Source organism: Scardinius erythrophthalmus (assembly GCF_964197995.2).
Source record: "Scardinius erythrophthalmus genome assembly, chromosome: 10".
Taxonomy (NCBI): domain Eukaryota; kingdom Metazoa; phylum Chordata; class Actinopteri; order Cypriniformes; family Leuciscidae; genus Scardinius; species Scardinius erythrophthalmus.
The window spans coordinates 2,415,984-2,430,250 of record NC_138230.1 but is presented as its reverse complement, the minus strand read 5'-3'; the positions used below and the strand labels follow the sequence as shown (position 1 = coordinate 2,430,250).

At 37.2% G+C, this 14,267-nt stretch overlaps 1 pseudogene across 1 annotated transcript in view; it reads left to right on the top strand.

Moving 5' to 3' along the window:
- Positions 1 to 13,300, top strand: part of LOC308697128 — a 370,896-nt pseudogene extending 357,596 nt beyond the window's left edge. Inside the window, exons 14-18 of the transcript in view lie at positions 3,131 to 3,304; positions 8,522 to 8,695; positions 9,001 to 9,174; positions 11,908 to 12,081; positions 12,762 to 13,300. The product of the transcript in view is annotated as an uncharacterized misc_RNA (transcript). The remainder of the gene's footprint in view (positions 1 to 3,130; positions 3,305 to 8,521; positions 8,696 to 9,000; positions 9,175 to 11,907; positions 12,082 to 12,761) is intronic.
- The last annotated feature ends 967 nt before the right edge of the window (positions 13,301 to 14,267 follow it).

Sequence of the window (14,267 nt, the reverse complement as noted above, 5' to 3'; positions counted from 1 at the left end):
TTTAGTCTAAATCACTGATTTGTAAGTGTATTTTTATTTTATTACCCTGTGGCTAATGTGCTATGTACAGCACTTTGGCCAGCGCGAGCTGTTTTAAATGTGTTATAGAAATAAACTTTACTTACTTACTTACCCAGCACAGGGCCTTGGGACAGAAGATAGACATAGATAGATAGGGACATAGACACATAGATAGGGAATGAAGGCATCTGCGCGTAACCCTGATCATGCGGAACGGGTTCCCCCTCAGGAAAACCCCTTTGGTTTTCAACCAACACTGCAGGGCCCTCATGTACAGCAGGCCGAATGGAATGACGCTGGACACTGCTGTCATGAGTCCTAACACTTTCTGAAAATGTTTCACAGTGATGGTTTGGCCTAGCTTTATCCTGGTCACCGTGGTCAGGATGGACTCGATCCGTGCAGGAGACAATTGTGCATTGTGCGCATCGTGACCGAGTCCCACACCACTCCCAGGAACATGGTTCTCTGGGCTGGTGCCAACTTGCTCTTTTTCGTGTTGAGTCTCAACCCCAGGCTCTGGATGTGGGCAAGGACGGCATCTCGATGCTGAACTGCCAGCTCTTGTGACTGGGCCAAAATCAGCCAGTCGTCAATATAGTTGAGCACCCTGATACCCAGAAGCCTCAGCGGCGCTAGAGCTGCATCCATGCATTTGGTTAAAGTGCGAGGGGAGAGAGCTAGGCCGAATGGAAGAACCTGATATTGGTACGCTTCGCCCCTGAAAGCGAACCTCAGGAACTTCCTGTGAGATGGAAGGATGGATACATGGAAGTATGCGTCCTTTAGATCTATCGTGACAAACCAATCCTTGGATTTAATTTGAACCTCCTCAGGGACCGAAGTGCCTGAGATCTATTATTGGACGCAACCCCCCATCATTCTTGGGAACTATGAAGTAGCGGCTGTAAAACCCGAAGTCCCTGTCTGGCGGAGGAATACGTTCTATAGCCTCCTTTACCAGCAGGGAGTTTACTTCTTGTTCCAATACCCGACCCTGCTTTGGGTCGACTACAGTCCAGACCACCCCGTTGAATTTTGGTGGGCGGAAACCGAACTGCAGTCTGTATCCCAAGGGAACCAGCCTCTCAAGGCTGGCTTCGGGTATCGTTCGAGATCCCCTGAAGTGGGTCTCTGGCAGGGTTTGGTCGAAAACGATTCTCGCAAACACGAGATCCAAGCCACTAGATTCTATATTGCAATGCAGACCTTTATTTGGGACAATTCTTATGGGACAAACAACACCAAATAGGACAGACAGTTTGACACAGAGCGCTTGCTGAAGAGCAAAAAGCTAACTCTGTTGTGTGTCGGCGTCTATTTGTAGCTTCCGTGTATGCCTTCACATGTTACGTCATGACGCAGGACGAATCAGGATTGGATTAGTTTCATTCATACTTCAGATGCGTTATGCTAAGGGCGTTCCCCAAAGTGTCTAGTCGACGCAGTTCAAGTTCCCTCAAAAGGGAACTATACGTGTGCGGATTAGAACCCAGAACCTCTGACACGCTTGGCAAAAGTTTTACCACTAGACCAAGAAACTTACACATGTAGCACTCGCAGATCGATGGATTTATTCACGTGGAAATTCTCAGCACTAGGAGTATACATTGGAAGATCTTTTTAAACGACAAATTAAACCCAGTGTACTATTGTATTGAGATTTCCGGACAGGGCTGGACTGGGACAAAAAAAAAATCGGCCCTGGCATTTTACATAAACCCCGTCCTGGGTTAGTGATATCACAAACCCTAAAATTTACATAAACCCTGCCCCCAGGAACATGCAGTCTATGTTGAGAAGAGGAAGATATGTTGTAGTCGAGCACATTTGTGAGTCTGCTCAAACTGTAGCATCCGTATTTTCACATGCAATAGAATGTCACTCTGTATGCATCTTACAACAGTTCATATACGAGCGATTTTTTAGATTATCATTACAGAATATGCTAATTGAAGATAGTTAACTCCACATCAGCAACATCAATTCATCAGCTAACCATTCAGAGATGTCCTGTTGCTTCTACATGTCACTTCTTCTTAAGTCTCTCCATCTTTGTCTAACTCCAGTTTAAACATAAAAGGCAGAACAGTTTCTGACATTTGATTGTGTGTCTGCATGAGGTAATCAGAGCTGTTAACACACACGAGCTCTTGAAGCTCCGCCCTCTGCGCCAGGAGCAGCAGCTCATTTGCATTTAAAGGGACAGACACAAAAACGGTGCGTTTTTTTCTCCCCCTCAAAAAGTGACAACTTTAAAATGTTATATAAAAATATATGTGGGGTATTTTGAGCTAAAACTTCACATACCATTATACCACCCCTTTTCACAAGATGTAAAATAAATCTCTGATGTCCCCAGAGATTTATTTTACATCTTGTGAAAAGGGCATTATACCACCCCTTTAAAACCACTAATGCCATGTAATGAGTGAGAGTTAACAGATGAAATAACTCATAACTCAATAACTCAATAACTCAAACTTGTCATTTATTAATACAATTAAACTATTTTCCACAGTATGGTATAGCAATACCAGTGTTTCCAACATGAATTTTTGTTAAAACTGTGGTGGGTGGACCTCTGTCCCTCTACGGGGGTTCGGGGGCATGTTAGGCATGTTACATTACTTTTTATTTTGACAGATTTTTATTTATCCTTTCCTGGTCATCACGTCACCCGCCCGTGACGCTCATTCTTTCCATTGGACTAGTTGACATGTGCTTCAGACATAATCACACGGAGGCGTTCCCAAGGCATCGTCGACGCAGCGTCTCGTTTCTTTCTCAGGAAACTAGGGTTATAGTCAGGGTTTGAATTTTGATTTCATCTTTGTGGGGGTCTCTTTAAAAAAAGAAAAAAAAAGTTGCCTATGAGCAGGTCGTAACATATGTAACAAGGACACTGTTAAGTAAAGTGTTATTGATTATTCTTGCAATTTTTATGATATGGAAACTAACCCGCTCAAGTAGTTTGTAGAACCGGGTCTGAACCTTAGATTGGACCTGTTAATGGTGCTTTTGATTAAGTGTCTGATTGTGAAGTTCCTGCTTATCTGAGCTGTAGATCTTGAACTAAGAGACTGAAGAGTGTCATTGTTCTCTACAGGTTGAGGGATTGTGGTGTCACAGATGAAGGTTTTGTTGCTCTGGCTTCAGCTCTGAGATCAAACCCCTCACACTTGAGAAAACTGGATCTGTCTGTGAATAAAGTAGGATATTCTGGAGTCAAGAAGCTTTCTGATCTACTGCAGGATCCTCACTGTAAACTGGAAATACTCGGGTAAGTTTGTATAAAATGTCTCATATGGTAAATAATGATTGTCATACAAAAAATCTACTATGAAATTACTAATGGGACTGTTGCTTTTATTTTCATTAGATTCTTTCCAATGTGTCTGACATAATTTTACAATATTAATGATAGTATAAACATGACTGGACAATGTAAAGATGTGACAACCGTGTTCATATACAAATATGTTGATGATTTTTGGGTACTTGCCAAAAAAAATAATATTCGGTTACACTTTATTATAAGGTGTCATTGTTACAGTGTAATTATATATTTAAGTACTGGGTAATATTAAGCAACTACTTGTACTTACTATAGGGCTAGGGTAGGATTAGGATTTGGTTAAAGGGTGAGTTGCATGTAATTATGCATAATTTACTGTAATTACTATGGTACAGATGTGGTAATTAAGAATACACGTTTTTTCCCCATGGAATGCCGATCAAGCCTGTCAGCAGATTTTTTTAGAATTGAAATAAATCTGTTGTTTTTCCCAGAATGTCCACCAGATGGTGCATTGAAGAACATACTATATCTACAGGCCAGACCAAATTGCTCGTAAACACTTTGGAATTATTAGTCTTCATCCGGTTGTTAAATATGCTTATAGATTATTTGAGTATGTTACATTTTAAAAATAGAATTAACATAATTATCAGTGTCTGATAAATTAACTGCATGTAATGTTGTGATTGTGAGAAAACCACAATAAATTATAAATAAAATCGTATAAGACCCAAATATTTGATATGGTAAAATCTATTTACACATGAGTGCAAAGCGGATCATTATTGATGTGCTTTGTAAACACAGTGTTTTTGCTGTTGTTCAAATTTAAAGATGCCTGTGCATACGTTCAAAAAGACGAAGTGCAACAGAGAATTAAGTGTAGGCCTAGGCTATAATAAGTTAGCCTAAAAACATATCATTATCCAATGATGAAGCAAACATCAATCATGTATTTTACAATAGATCTTTCATGATGAATTTTGGTAAAAGCGTTTTAAAATTATGTTCATAATAATGAGATAAGATGTCTTAAATTCAGTCATAGGCGTAATTTGCGAGTTGGACACGTGGGACATGTCCCCACCACTCTTTGAAACATCTCACAGCACGGATGTACCTAATAAAAATAAATAAAACATCTCCAGTTAACTAGCAGAGCATTCTTTTGTTAAAGAAGAGGCGATTAATTGCTGAAATCTGTTGTTTTTAAAACAAGCTGAGTGCTCGTTGCCGCTGCTATCAGTGGCACGGATACAGTGTGTTCTCTTGTAGCGTGCGCACACTGTCTCTCTTCACATGGACGCATGCTTCAATCTATCACTTTATGCCATTGCGGAGAGTCTCTATTCGTTCCGGTCAAATCACAAAACAAATTGCACACAAACGTGTCCCTAATATTGTTAAATGTTATGACAATTTAAAATAACTGTTTCTATTTTCCGTTTTACTCAAAATTACTTATTTTAAAATGTAATTTATTCCTGTGATCAAAGCTACATTTTCCGCATTCAAGACAAAGCTACATGAATCATGACAAAGCACCATGATCAAGATGGCGCTGCTCTGCAGGCGACATGGAGGAGGGTTCTTGCTGCGAGTTACCTGTTTGTTTCTGTCGAGTTTGTTTCTGTCGGGTTTGTTTGCCCTTAGTTTTATGATCGTACAATGGCCATTTAAATTACTATATGCGAGCGCTGGCCGGAATAGGGGACCACGAAGACTGATAAATATGAAACTGTTCACCGTAATGTGGCTAATTTTGACTAGCTGCATGGTGCAAGGAATTACAAACAGGATTGTGGATACCGGACAGCCGATATACAGCAGATCGGAGCTGTGGTCTGATGGTCCTTACAGAAATGTGGCTGTGTGATAATGTACCAGACAGTTTAATACAAATTGATGGGTTTTCCCACTTACGCTTGGACAGAGATGCGAACTCTGGAAAGAAAAGAGGAGGGGTTATTTGTATTTATATTAATGAAAGCTGGTGCCATAATTTTGCGGTCAGGGAAAGCATTTGCAGTCCTACTATTGTGTATTACTTTGCGTCCGTATTATTTGCCAAGGGAGTTCACCAATATATTTGTCTGTGCAGTGTACATTCTACCTAGTGGGAACGTTCATAGGGCAGCTAGCCAAATTGCTGATTGTGTTCATAAGCACTTACAAATTAAGCCTGATGCACCTGTATTGATTCTTGGTAATTTTAATCAGTGTGGTTTGGAGAGATCCTTACCAGGGTTTTTTCAATACGTGAAGTGTGGAACGATGAAAAATAATATCCTTGACAAGTGTTATGGCAACATTAAGGATGCTTATGTAGCTAAAGCCAGACCCCCCCTCTGTAATTCTGACCACAATGTTATTCATTTGCTCCTCACCTATCGGTCAGTTTTTAAAACAAGTAAACCAGTTACAAAGGTGGTTAAGGTGTGGTCAAGTGATAGTATAGAGGAGCTAAAGGGATGTTTTCTCTGTACGGACTGGGACATTTTTTATCAAGATGCAAATATAGATATGGTCACTGAAACAATTGCGGCATAAATCTCCTTTTGTGTGGATCTAGTTACCCCTCAAAGAGCTATTAAAGGAGTCATAACCTAGTATTACCTTGGATACCCACGCTCTATTATAGTCTTTCAGGCCCTTCTAAAAAAGAAAAGTTGAAAAAAAATAAACACAGAGCTCCTATGACCCTTATTTCTGAAGGCATTATTGTCTCGTGCGATCTGATGCGATATTTTGGCTGTCGTGGACGGTCATTGTAATAATGCAAATGAGGGGCGCGTTGATTGGTGGCAGGAAGGAGGGGGGTTGACACCGCAGGTAACGCTTCAGCATAGGTCTGCGGTGTCCATATATGGTATAAATTAACATCACGTATTTGAGTACGCGTGCACGTGGGCTGGTTGACGAACCCAGGGGTAAACAAACGCTTCACTTTTAAATATCGGCTTCCCGGCCAGTGTATAATCGTTAGGCAATCATAACATACATTTTTTCTCGTGGAAAAGTGAAAATTACAGGTCATGACTCCTTTAAGAGGTATCCGAATAACAAACCATATGTTACAGGGGGAATTAAAGATTGCATTAAAAAGAAAAAAAATGGCCTACAGGGGATACAATGGGACTTAAAGCAGCACAAAAGGACCTTAACCAGCAACTAAGGGTAGCACAAATACAATATAAGGAACAGGCTGAACAGTTGGCAAAATGTAATACTAATGAACTGTGGAATTCAATTCGAGGAATGACCAACATGACCCCGAAAAATAAGCCATTATTCGCTGTCAATGAAATTGATAAAGCAAACGAACTGAATAATTTTTATATGAGATTTAAGACTGACACTTTTAAGGAATGTCATGATATTTTAGGTAATGTAAACTGTAATATCAGTGATGATAGAATATTAATATATTCAGGGGATGTTACAAGGGATTTTAAAAATGTATGTTCTAGTAAAGCAACGGGACCAGATGGGATGTCATGTTTTCTTTTAAAGACATTTGCTGAGGAGCTCACATCAGTTTGGCATCGCCTTTTCCAGCCCTCAATTGATACGCATACAGTACCAGAGCTTTGGAGAAAATCTATTGTAATCCCAATTCCAAAAAATTCATGCCCTCTGAACACTAATGATTATAGGCCAGTGGCCTTAACATCCAATGTTATGAAATCATTTGAGAAGATTATAATAGGAGAGCTGCGTAAGGAAGTCATCCTTAGATCAGTATCAATTAGCATATAAAAGCAATCGTGGTACTAATGATGCGGTTTCTACATTAACGCACCTTGTTTTAAAGCATCTGGAGAGTCCAGCTGCATATGCTAGGCTGCTTTTTATTGATTTTAGTTCTGCGTTCAACTCCATTCAACCACACAAACTGTTAGAGAAATTAATTAATCTACAAGTTAATCATTTTATAATTAATTGGTATTATTCCTTTTTAACAAATAGGACACAACAGGTGAAATTTAACTCAGTGTTGTCGGATGTTGCAGTAAATAGTACAGGGGCCCCGCAAGGGTGCGTAAGTTCGCCACTTCTGTTTACTTTGTATACAAACGACTGCATTAGTCAGCAATCAAATCAATTTATTATAAAATTTTCGGATGACACAGTAGTATTGCAATTGTTGACAAGAGACTGCAGTATTGACGACTACAAAGCTGCTATAGAAGCGTTTGTGGGCTGGTGTGACGATCATTATCTACAGATCAATGAAAAAACTGAAGAGGTCATCATAGACCCCAGATCAGTGGGGTATAGGAGCTCTGTTGTGGTTCATGGTGAAGCTATTGAGCAGGTTACTTCGTATAAATATTTGAGGGTTTACATTGATAGTGAGTTTAAGTGGCACACACATGTATCATGGGTGTGCACAAGGGTCCACCAGCGTTTACATTTTTTACGGAGATTGCGATTGTTTGGAGTGAGCAGTAATATCATGTTAATTTATTATAAAGCAACGATTGAGTCTGTTTTAAGGTATGGAATTATTATTTGGTTCGGAAGTTTAACAGTAAAATTGAGAGCCCAAATAAATAATGTGTTGAGAGTGGCAGGAAAAATCATGGGGACACAGACAATTAACTCTTTACAGGATATTTTTGAGCTTTGCACCTTCCAGCAGGCCAACAAGATTTTATTAGACTCTTCGCATGTGTTGTATCCTGAGTATACGCTGATGAACTCTGGTCGGAGATTACATTATGCAAGTATAACCGATATAAATATCCATTTTTACTGTTGTCTATTAAATTAATTAATGAGCAACTGCAGGAGGATAAATAATGGTAATAGAGGGTACAAGAGGCAGGAACTGAGGGCTGTGTTGTGTTTTGATATATGATATATGTACTGTTTTTATGATGTAGGATTTTGGGATTGAAATGTGTTTTACTTTTATTTTCATTTTATATGTTGTATGTTATATGTGTTATATCTTGATGTGGCAGCAGTTTCCCTAATCTAAAACAAATTTCTCCTAAGGGAGACAATAAATGCTACCTTGACCTTGACATGATAAGGAAACTAACCCCCTCAAGCAGTTTGTAGAAGCGGGTCTGAACCTTAGACTGGACCTCTTAATGGAGCTTTGGATTAAGTGTCTGATTGTGAAGTTCCTGCTTATCTGAGGTGTAGATCCTGAACTGAGAGACTGAAGAGTGTCATTGTTCTCTACAGGTTTAGTGATTGTGGTGTTAATGATGAAGGTTGTGCTGCTCTGGCTTCAGCTCTGAGATCAAACCCCTCACACCTGAGAGAACTGGATCTGTCATTAAATAAAGTAGGAGATTTTGGACTCAAGCAGCTTTCTGATCTACTGCAGGATCCTCAGTGTAAACTGGAAATACTCGGGTAAGATTTTATAAAAGTCTCAACGTCGTCTGTTTTTCTCCTGTGGTGAATAATGAATGATATACAAAAATAAAATATATAAAAAAAGTTTACCATCAAGAAACTGAAAAGGTTGTTTAATCTTCAGTAGATTCTTTCCAAAGCTTCTGAGGTCATTTTACTTATAGTTTTTGATAGTTATAAACATGATTGGATGATGTGAAGAGGTGACAACTTCTTTCATATACAATTCTAATTCATATATATCTTATTTATATCAGTGTTTCCTGAACTGAGAGACTGAAGAGTGTAATTGTTCTCTACAGGTTGAAGGATTGTGGTGTTACAGATGAAGGTTGTGTTGCTCTGACTTCAGCTCTGAGATCAAACCCCTCACACCTGAGAAAACTGGATCTGTCATGGAATAAAGTAGGAGATTCTGGAGTCAAGCAGCTTTCTGATCTACTGCAGGATCCTCATTGTAAACTAGAAATACTCAGGTAAGTTTGTATAAAATGTCTCGTATGGTAAATAATGATTGTCTTACAAAAATATCTACTGTGAAATTATTAATGGGTCTGTTGCTTTTATTTTCATTAGATTCTTTAAGACATCATCTTACAATATAAGGATAGTATAAACATGACTGAATGATGTAAAGATGAGACAACTGTGTTCATATACAGATATGTTGATGATTTTTGAGTACTTGCATAAAAAATGAATATTCTGTCACACTTTATTTTAAGATGATATTGTTACAGTGTAATTATATATTTAAGTACTGAGTAATATTAAGCAATTGCATGTACTTACTATAGGGTTAGGAGAGGATTAGGATTTGGTTAAGGGTTAGTTGCATGTAATTATGCATAATCTACTGTTATTACTATGGTAGGTACATGAAATATGTAACAAGGACACTGCTAACCCTCTGAGGTCTGAGCTGTTTTCTGGGCCTTGGAGGTGTTCTGACATGCTCTGACATTTCTGGTTATTTCTGTTACTTGTGACATTTTCATGGCTAAAGTGTAATTACACTGTATTCAGCACAAACTCTGCTACAATAATATATCAGCAGCATGTATGTAAAAGTTTGTAGTTTTGAGATAATGTCATTTATGCGTGGTTTGTGAAAATACAAAAAAAAAAAAAATCTCACTGAAATAAGGCCATGAAACCCATACTGATTATTTCTTCACAAGACTTTTGAAAATTGTATCACGTAGCCTAGAATATTTGCTCTAAAACTATGTCAAAATCACCCCGACTGCTCATTCAGATAAGACAATATATTGATTTAAAAAATTTACGACGTGTTTTGTGTGAGAAAGCTTTATGCGGAGGTCATTAATATGTAAGCTTTTCACACCTGAGAAAGACAAAGACCCTCTCCTAACGGCCCTATTAGGAGCTATCAGGCCCTGTCATTCTGAGCAACCTTGCACAATACTGTAAATGAGGAGATTAAAAAAAGAATGGCTTTTAAATTGTTTGGATTTATTTACAACACAACATAGTCCAAAGATACACAACAAATGCCAAAAAAGCACTTATTGAAAACAATGATCCAAAGACAGAGACCTTTGTGCCATTCCTAAAAACATTGTACATACCTTTCATTTCCAAGGTGTTTGATTTTCACTTTACCATGTTCATCTACAGAGACTCATGTGAATGTTGAAGTCCTCAGTGGCATCTGGGCCCTGAAAAAAAAAAATGAACATACTGATATCAAGAGAAAGGCCTGCACGATTTTGGGAATAAATTTAAATTTTTTTCTGGTTAAAATTGCTTTTTAAAATTCACAGAACACACACACACACAAATGTTTCCAACAATATATAATATAATGAACACCAGGTTTGTTGTGCCTTGTAGGCATAAGCTATGCGCAGTACTAGATAAAATAATAATAACAATAGCAGTATAAATCTTCCAAAAGATTTCAGTAGCAACTAAGCTAGAGAAAAATATATTGATTATCATGTTACTTCAAATGTTTCCATTCGTTATGATGATATGAAATGAGATAATAGTGAATCCGTTTACTTTTCAAACGCGAACACGATCCAAAATATGATACATTCAAACACGATTGCGCTGCAAAATATGATACATTCAAACGCAATCGCGCTGCAAAATATGATACATTTAAACGCGATCGCGCTGCAAAATATGATACATTCAAATACATTCAAACGCGATCGCGCTCAAATATAAAACATTATTGTTACCATATACATATCTACGTTTGAGCAGATATCCACAAACACAGTATAAGTAAACACGGGTCTAAATATTATAATATTCACCATATATCTAGCAACAGTTCAACTGCAATGTGAAATTTATGCAACAACAGCAAACTAATATGTAAGTAATTATTTCTTACCTTACATCTTTCTTGTCTTCAAATCGCGTTCTTCTTCTTCTGATGTAAATCCAATGTAAGCTCAGGCGCGTCTAAAAGCAGAGACATGTGAAGTGTTTTGGTGTTTTGTTTTTGAGGTAGGTCTAATGAGCGCGATCGCGTTCCATGTGGAGATTTGCATGTGAATCTCTTTTGCGCGAGTGGGTGTGGTAAATTTAAAAATTAATTAGGAAGCGTTTAAGAAGCTGGACATCTTGTTGGTTTTATACAAATTACTTAAACAGAGAATATTTGTTTTCAGTTTGAATCCGACCATTTAAAAGTACACACTTAAATGTTTATAAAGCTATATGGCTCATAAATGTGTGACAAGTATTCGCTGAGTTTTGTTTCAGTTTATAGACGTGCTCAAGAAAAAAAAGTTCACCGCGACGGAGAGGCAGAACGCACACCCTGTTTATTTTCTTTATTTTACAAAAGCACAATGTTTTGATTTGATTGTAAGTGGACACATACAAAAGTAGAAATATCACAGATTCTTTTTTTATATTTCTTTTTTCTGTATGACCATAAAGGACGGAGTAATTTAAGTTTATAGTGCTACAATGTGGAGAAAATCCAGCAAAATGCACGGGCGCGTTTGCCGACCTCAGAGGGTTAAATAAAGTGTTATCGAATATTCTTGCAATATTTATCAATTGGGAACCAACCCCCCTCAAGCAGTTTGTAGAAGCGGGTCTGAACCTTAGACTGGACCTGTTAATGTTGACGTGGATTAAGTGTCTGATTGTGAAGTTCCTGCTGATCTGAGCTGTAGATCCTGGACTGAGAGACTGAAGAGTGTCATTGTTCTCTACAGGTTGAGTGATTGTGGTGTTACAGATGAAGGTTGTGCTGCTCTGACTTCAGCTCTGAGATCAAACCCCTCACACCTGAGAGAACTGTATCTGACTGTAAATAATCTAAGAGACTCAGGGATGAAGCTGCTCTCTTATCTGAAGGAGGATCCACATTATAAACTGGAGACGCTTCTGTGAGTAGTGATGATTAAAACTGTTCATATTTTAATTATAGTGTGTAATTCACCACACAAGGAAAGTAAATGAAGAAGAAACAAAATTAACTTTCAAACATGTTTAATACAATACAATTGTATTTATAAAGCACGTTTATAAACAACTGGTGTTGACCAAAGTGCTTTTCAAAAGCCAAGAAAACAAACAATGAGATAGAAAACACATAAAACAGTAAAGCGAAAAATTAATAAGAGAAATAAGTTTAATAAGAGTTTGATTCATTAACTTCTTTACAATAGTTTATAGCAGCAATTAAATATCTTCAAGTTTCTTTTCATTTCAAACAATTAAATATTTTGCTTTTAACATTGTCTTTTTATCCGTAAATAATGTATTTTGGGAGAATGTCAATTGCAATAGAAGATAATGGTAAATATTTATCACTTGTTTCTTCATCATAAATAAAACTGAGCCAATGACATAGAAAGAGGACAGTCATACTGGGTTTTAGATAAGGGTCAAGGGTCATCATTCATGTTGCAAAATAAAAATCTGAATGTTTAAAAACAGCTTTAGCAATGATGTATCGCAGTATTATAATCTCTCACTTAATCATCTAAGTAGTTTCTTTTAGTTGTTCTAATGTGGATAACACAATAATGTCACACACATTTGACTGTCTGTGTTTTACTTCTAGGTTTTAGATGTTAGTCTGACCTTCTCTGGATCAGCTGATGGTGAATAAAGAGACACTACAGACACAATCACATTCAACAGAATCAACAGACACAAACCCACAGTGATCATCACACACACGTGTTTGTGTAACTTTACAGAATGATCCAATCCTTCATCCAAAGTCAAACAAGGAAACCTTCAACCAGATGGTACTGGATAAATATTCTGAATGTTCAGATCCAATCTGACTTCGGACCTGTAATGCCTGAATCATAATCAAACACTGTTCGTTCTTTGTTTAGAGGAGAACTGAGCGACTGAGTCTGGTTTCTGCCAAGGTTTTCTTCTCCATTCTGTCACTGATGGAGTTTGAGTTCCTGCCACTGTCACCTCTGGCTTGCTTAGTTGGAGACACTTAATATTCTACAATATTATTGATCTCCTGCATTGACACCATAATATGAGAACTGAGCTGAGCTGGACGATGACATCACTGTTTTCTCCAGAGCAGCTGTATAAATAAATTAACTAAATTAACCCTGTGGGGTGTAAGGTGTTTTGGGGGTCCTTGAGATGTTCTGACATGCTCTTACATTTGTGCTTTTTTCAGTTGCTTATAAACATATTAATGGCAAAGGTGTAATTACACTCTATTTAGCACAAACAGGGCTACCATAATATGTGAGCAACATGTATGTACATGTTTGTATTTTTTAGAAAATAATGTTTATGCATGGTTATTGAAAAAACAAAAAATGAAAATGTCTGAAATAAGGCCACAAAACACATACTAAATATGTGTCAATAAGACTTCTGAATAATCCATTTTGTCGCCTAGAGTTTTTTCTTCAAAATGATGTGAAAATCATCCTTCCTAATCATTCACATAAAACAATACATTGATTTAAATTTTGTACTACACTTTTTGTTTGGAAAGGCAATATGCGGATGGGCGTGATTCGCACCTGAGGAGACAATGGGCCCCCGCATAATGAGGCTGCATACTTAATGAGCCTTTCATTCAGGTGTGTGACTGAGCCACAAGAAAGAATGCAAGGACAATATATATATATATATATATATATGGTAACACTTTAAAATAATGGTTCATTAGTTAACATTAGTTAACTACCTTAGTTAACATGAACTAAGAATGAACAATACTTATTCAGCATTTATTAATCTAAGTTAATATTAATTTCAACATTTACTAATACGTTATTAAAATCAAAGGTTGTATGTGTTAGCATTAGTTAATGCACTGTGAAATAACATGAACAAACAATGAACAGCTGTATTTCTATTAACTAACATTAACAAAGATTAATAAATACTGCTATAAATGTATTGCTCATTGTTAGTTCATGTTAGTTAATATGTTATCTAATGTTAACTAATGAACCATTATTTTAAAGTGTTACCATATATATATATATATATATATATATATATATATATATATATATATAATTGGTTCACAGTTGTTGTTGTTTTTCCACAAATTGTGCTTGCAAATTGTATAATA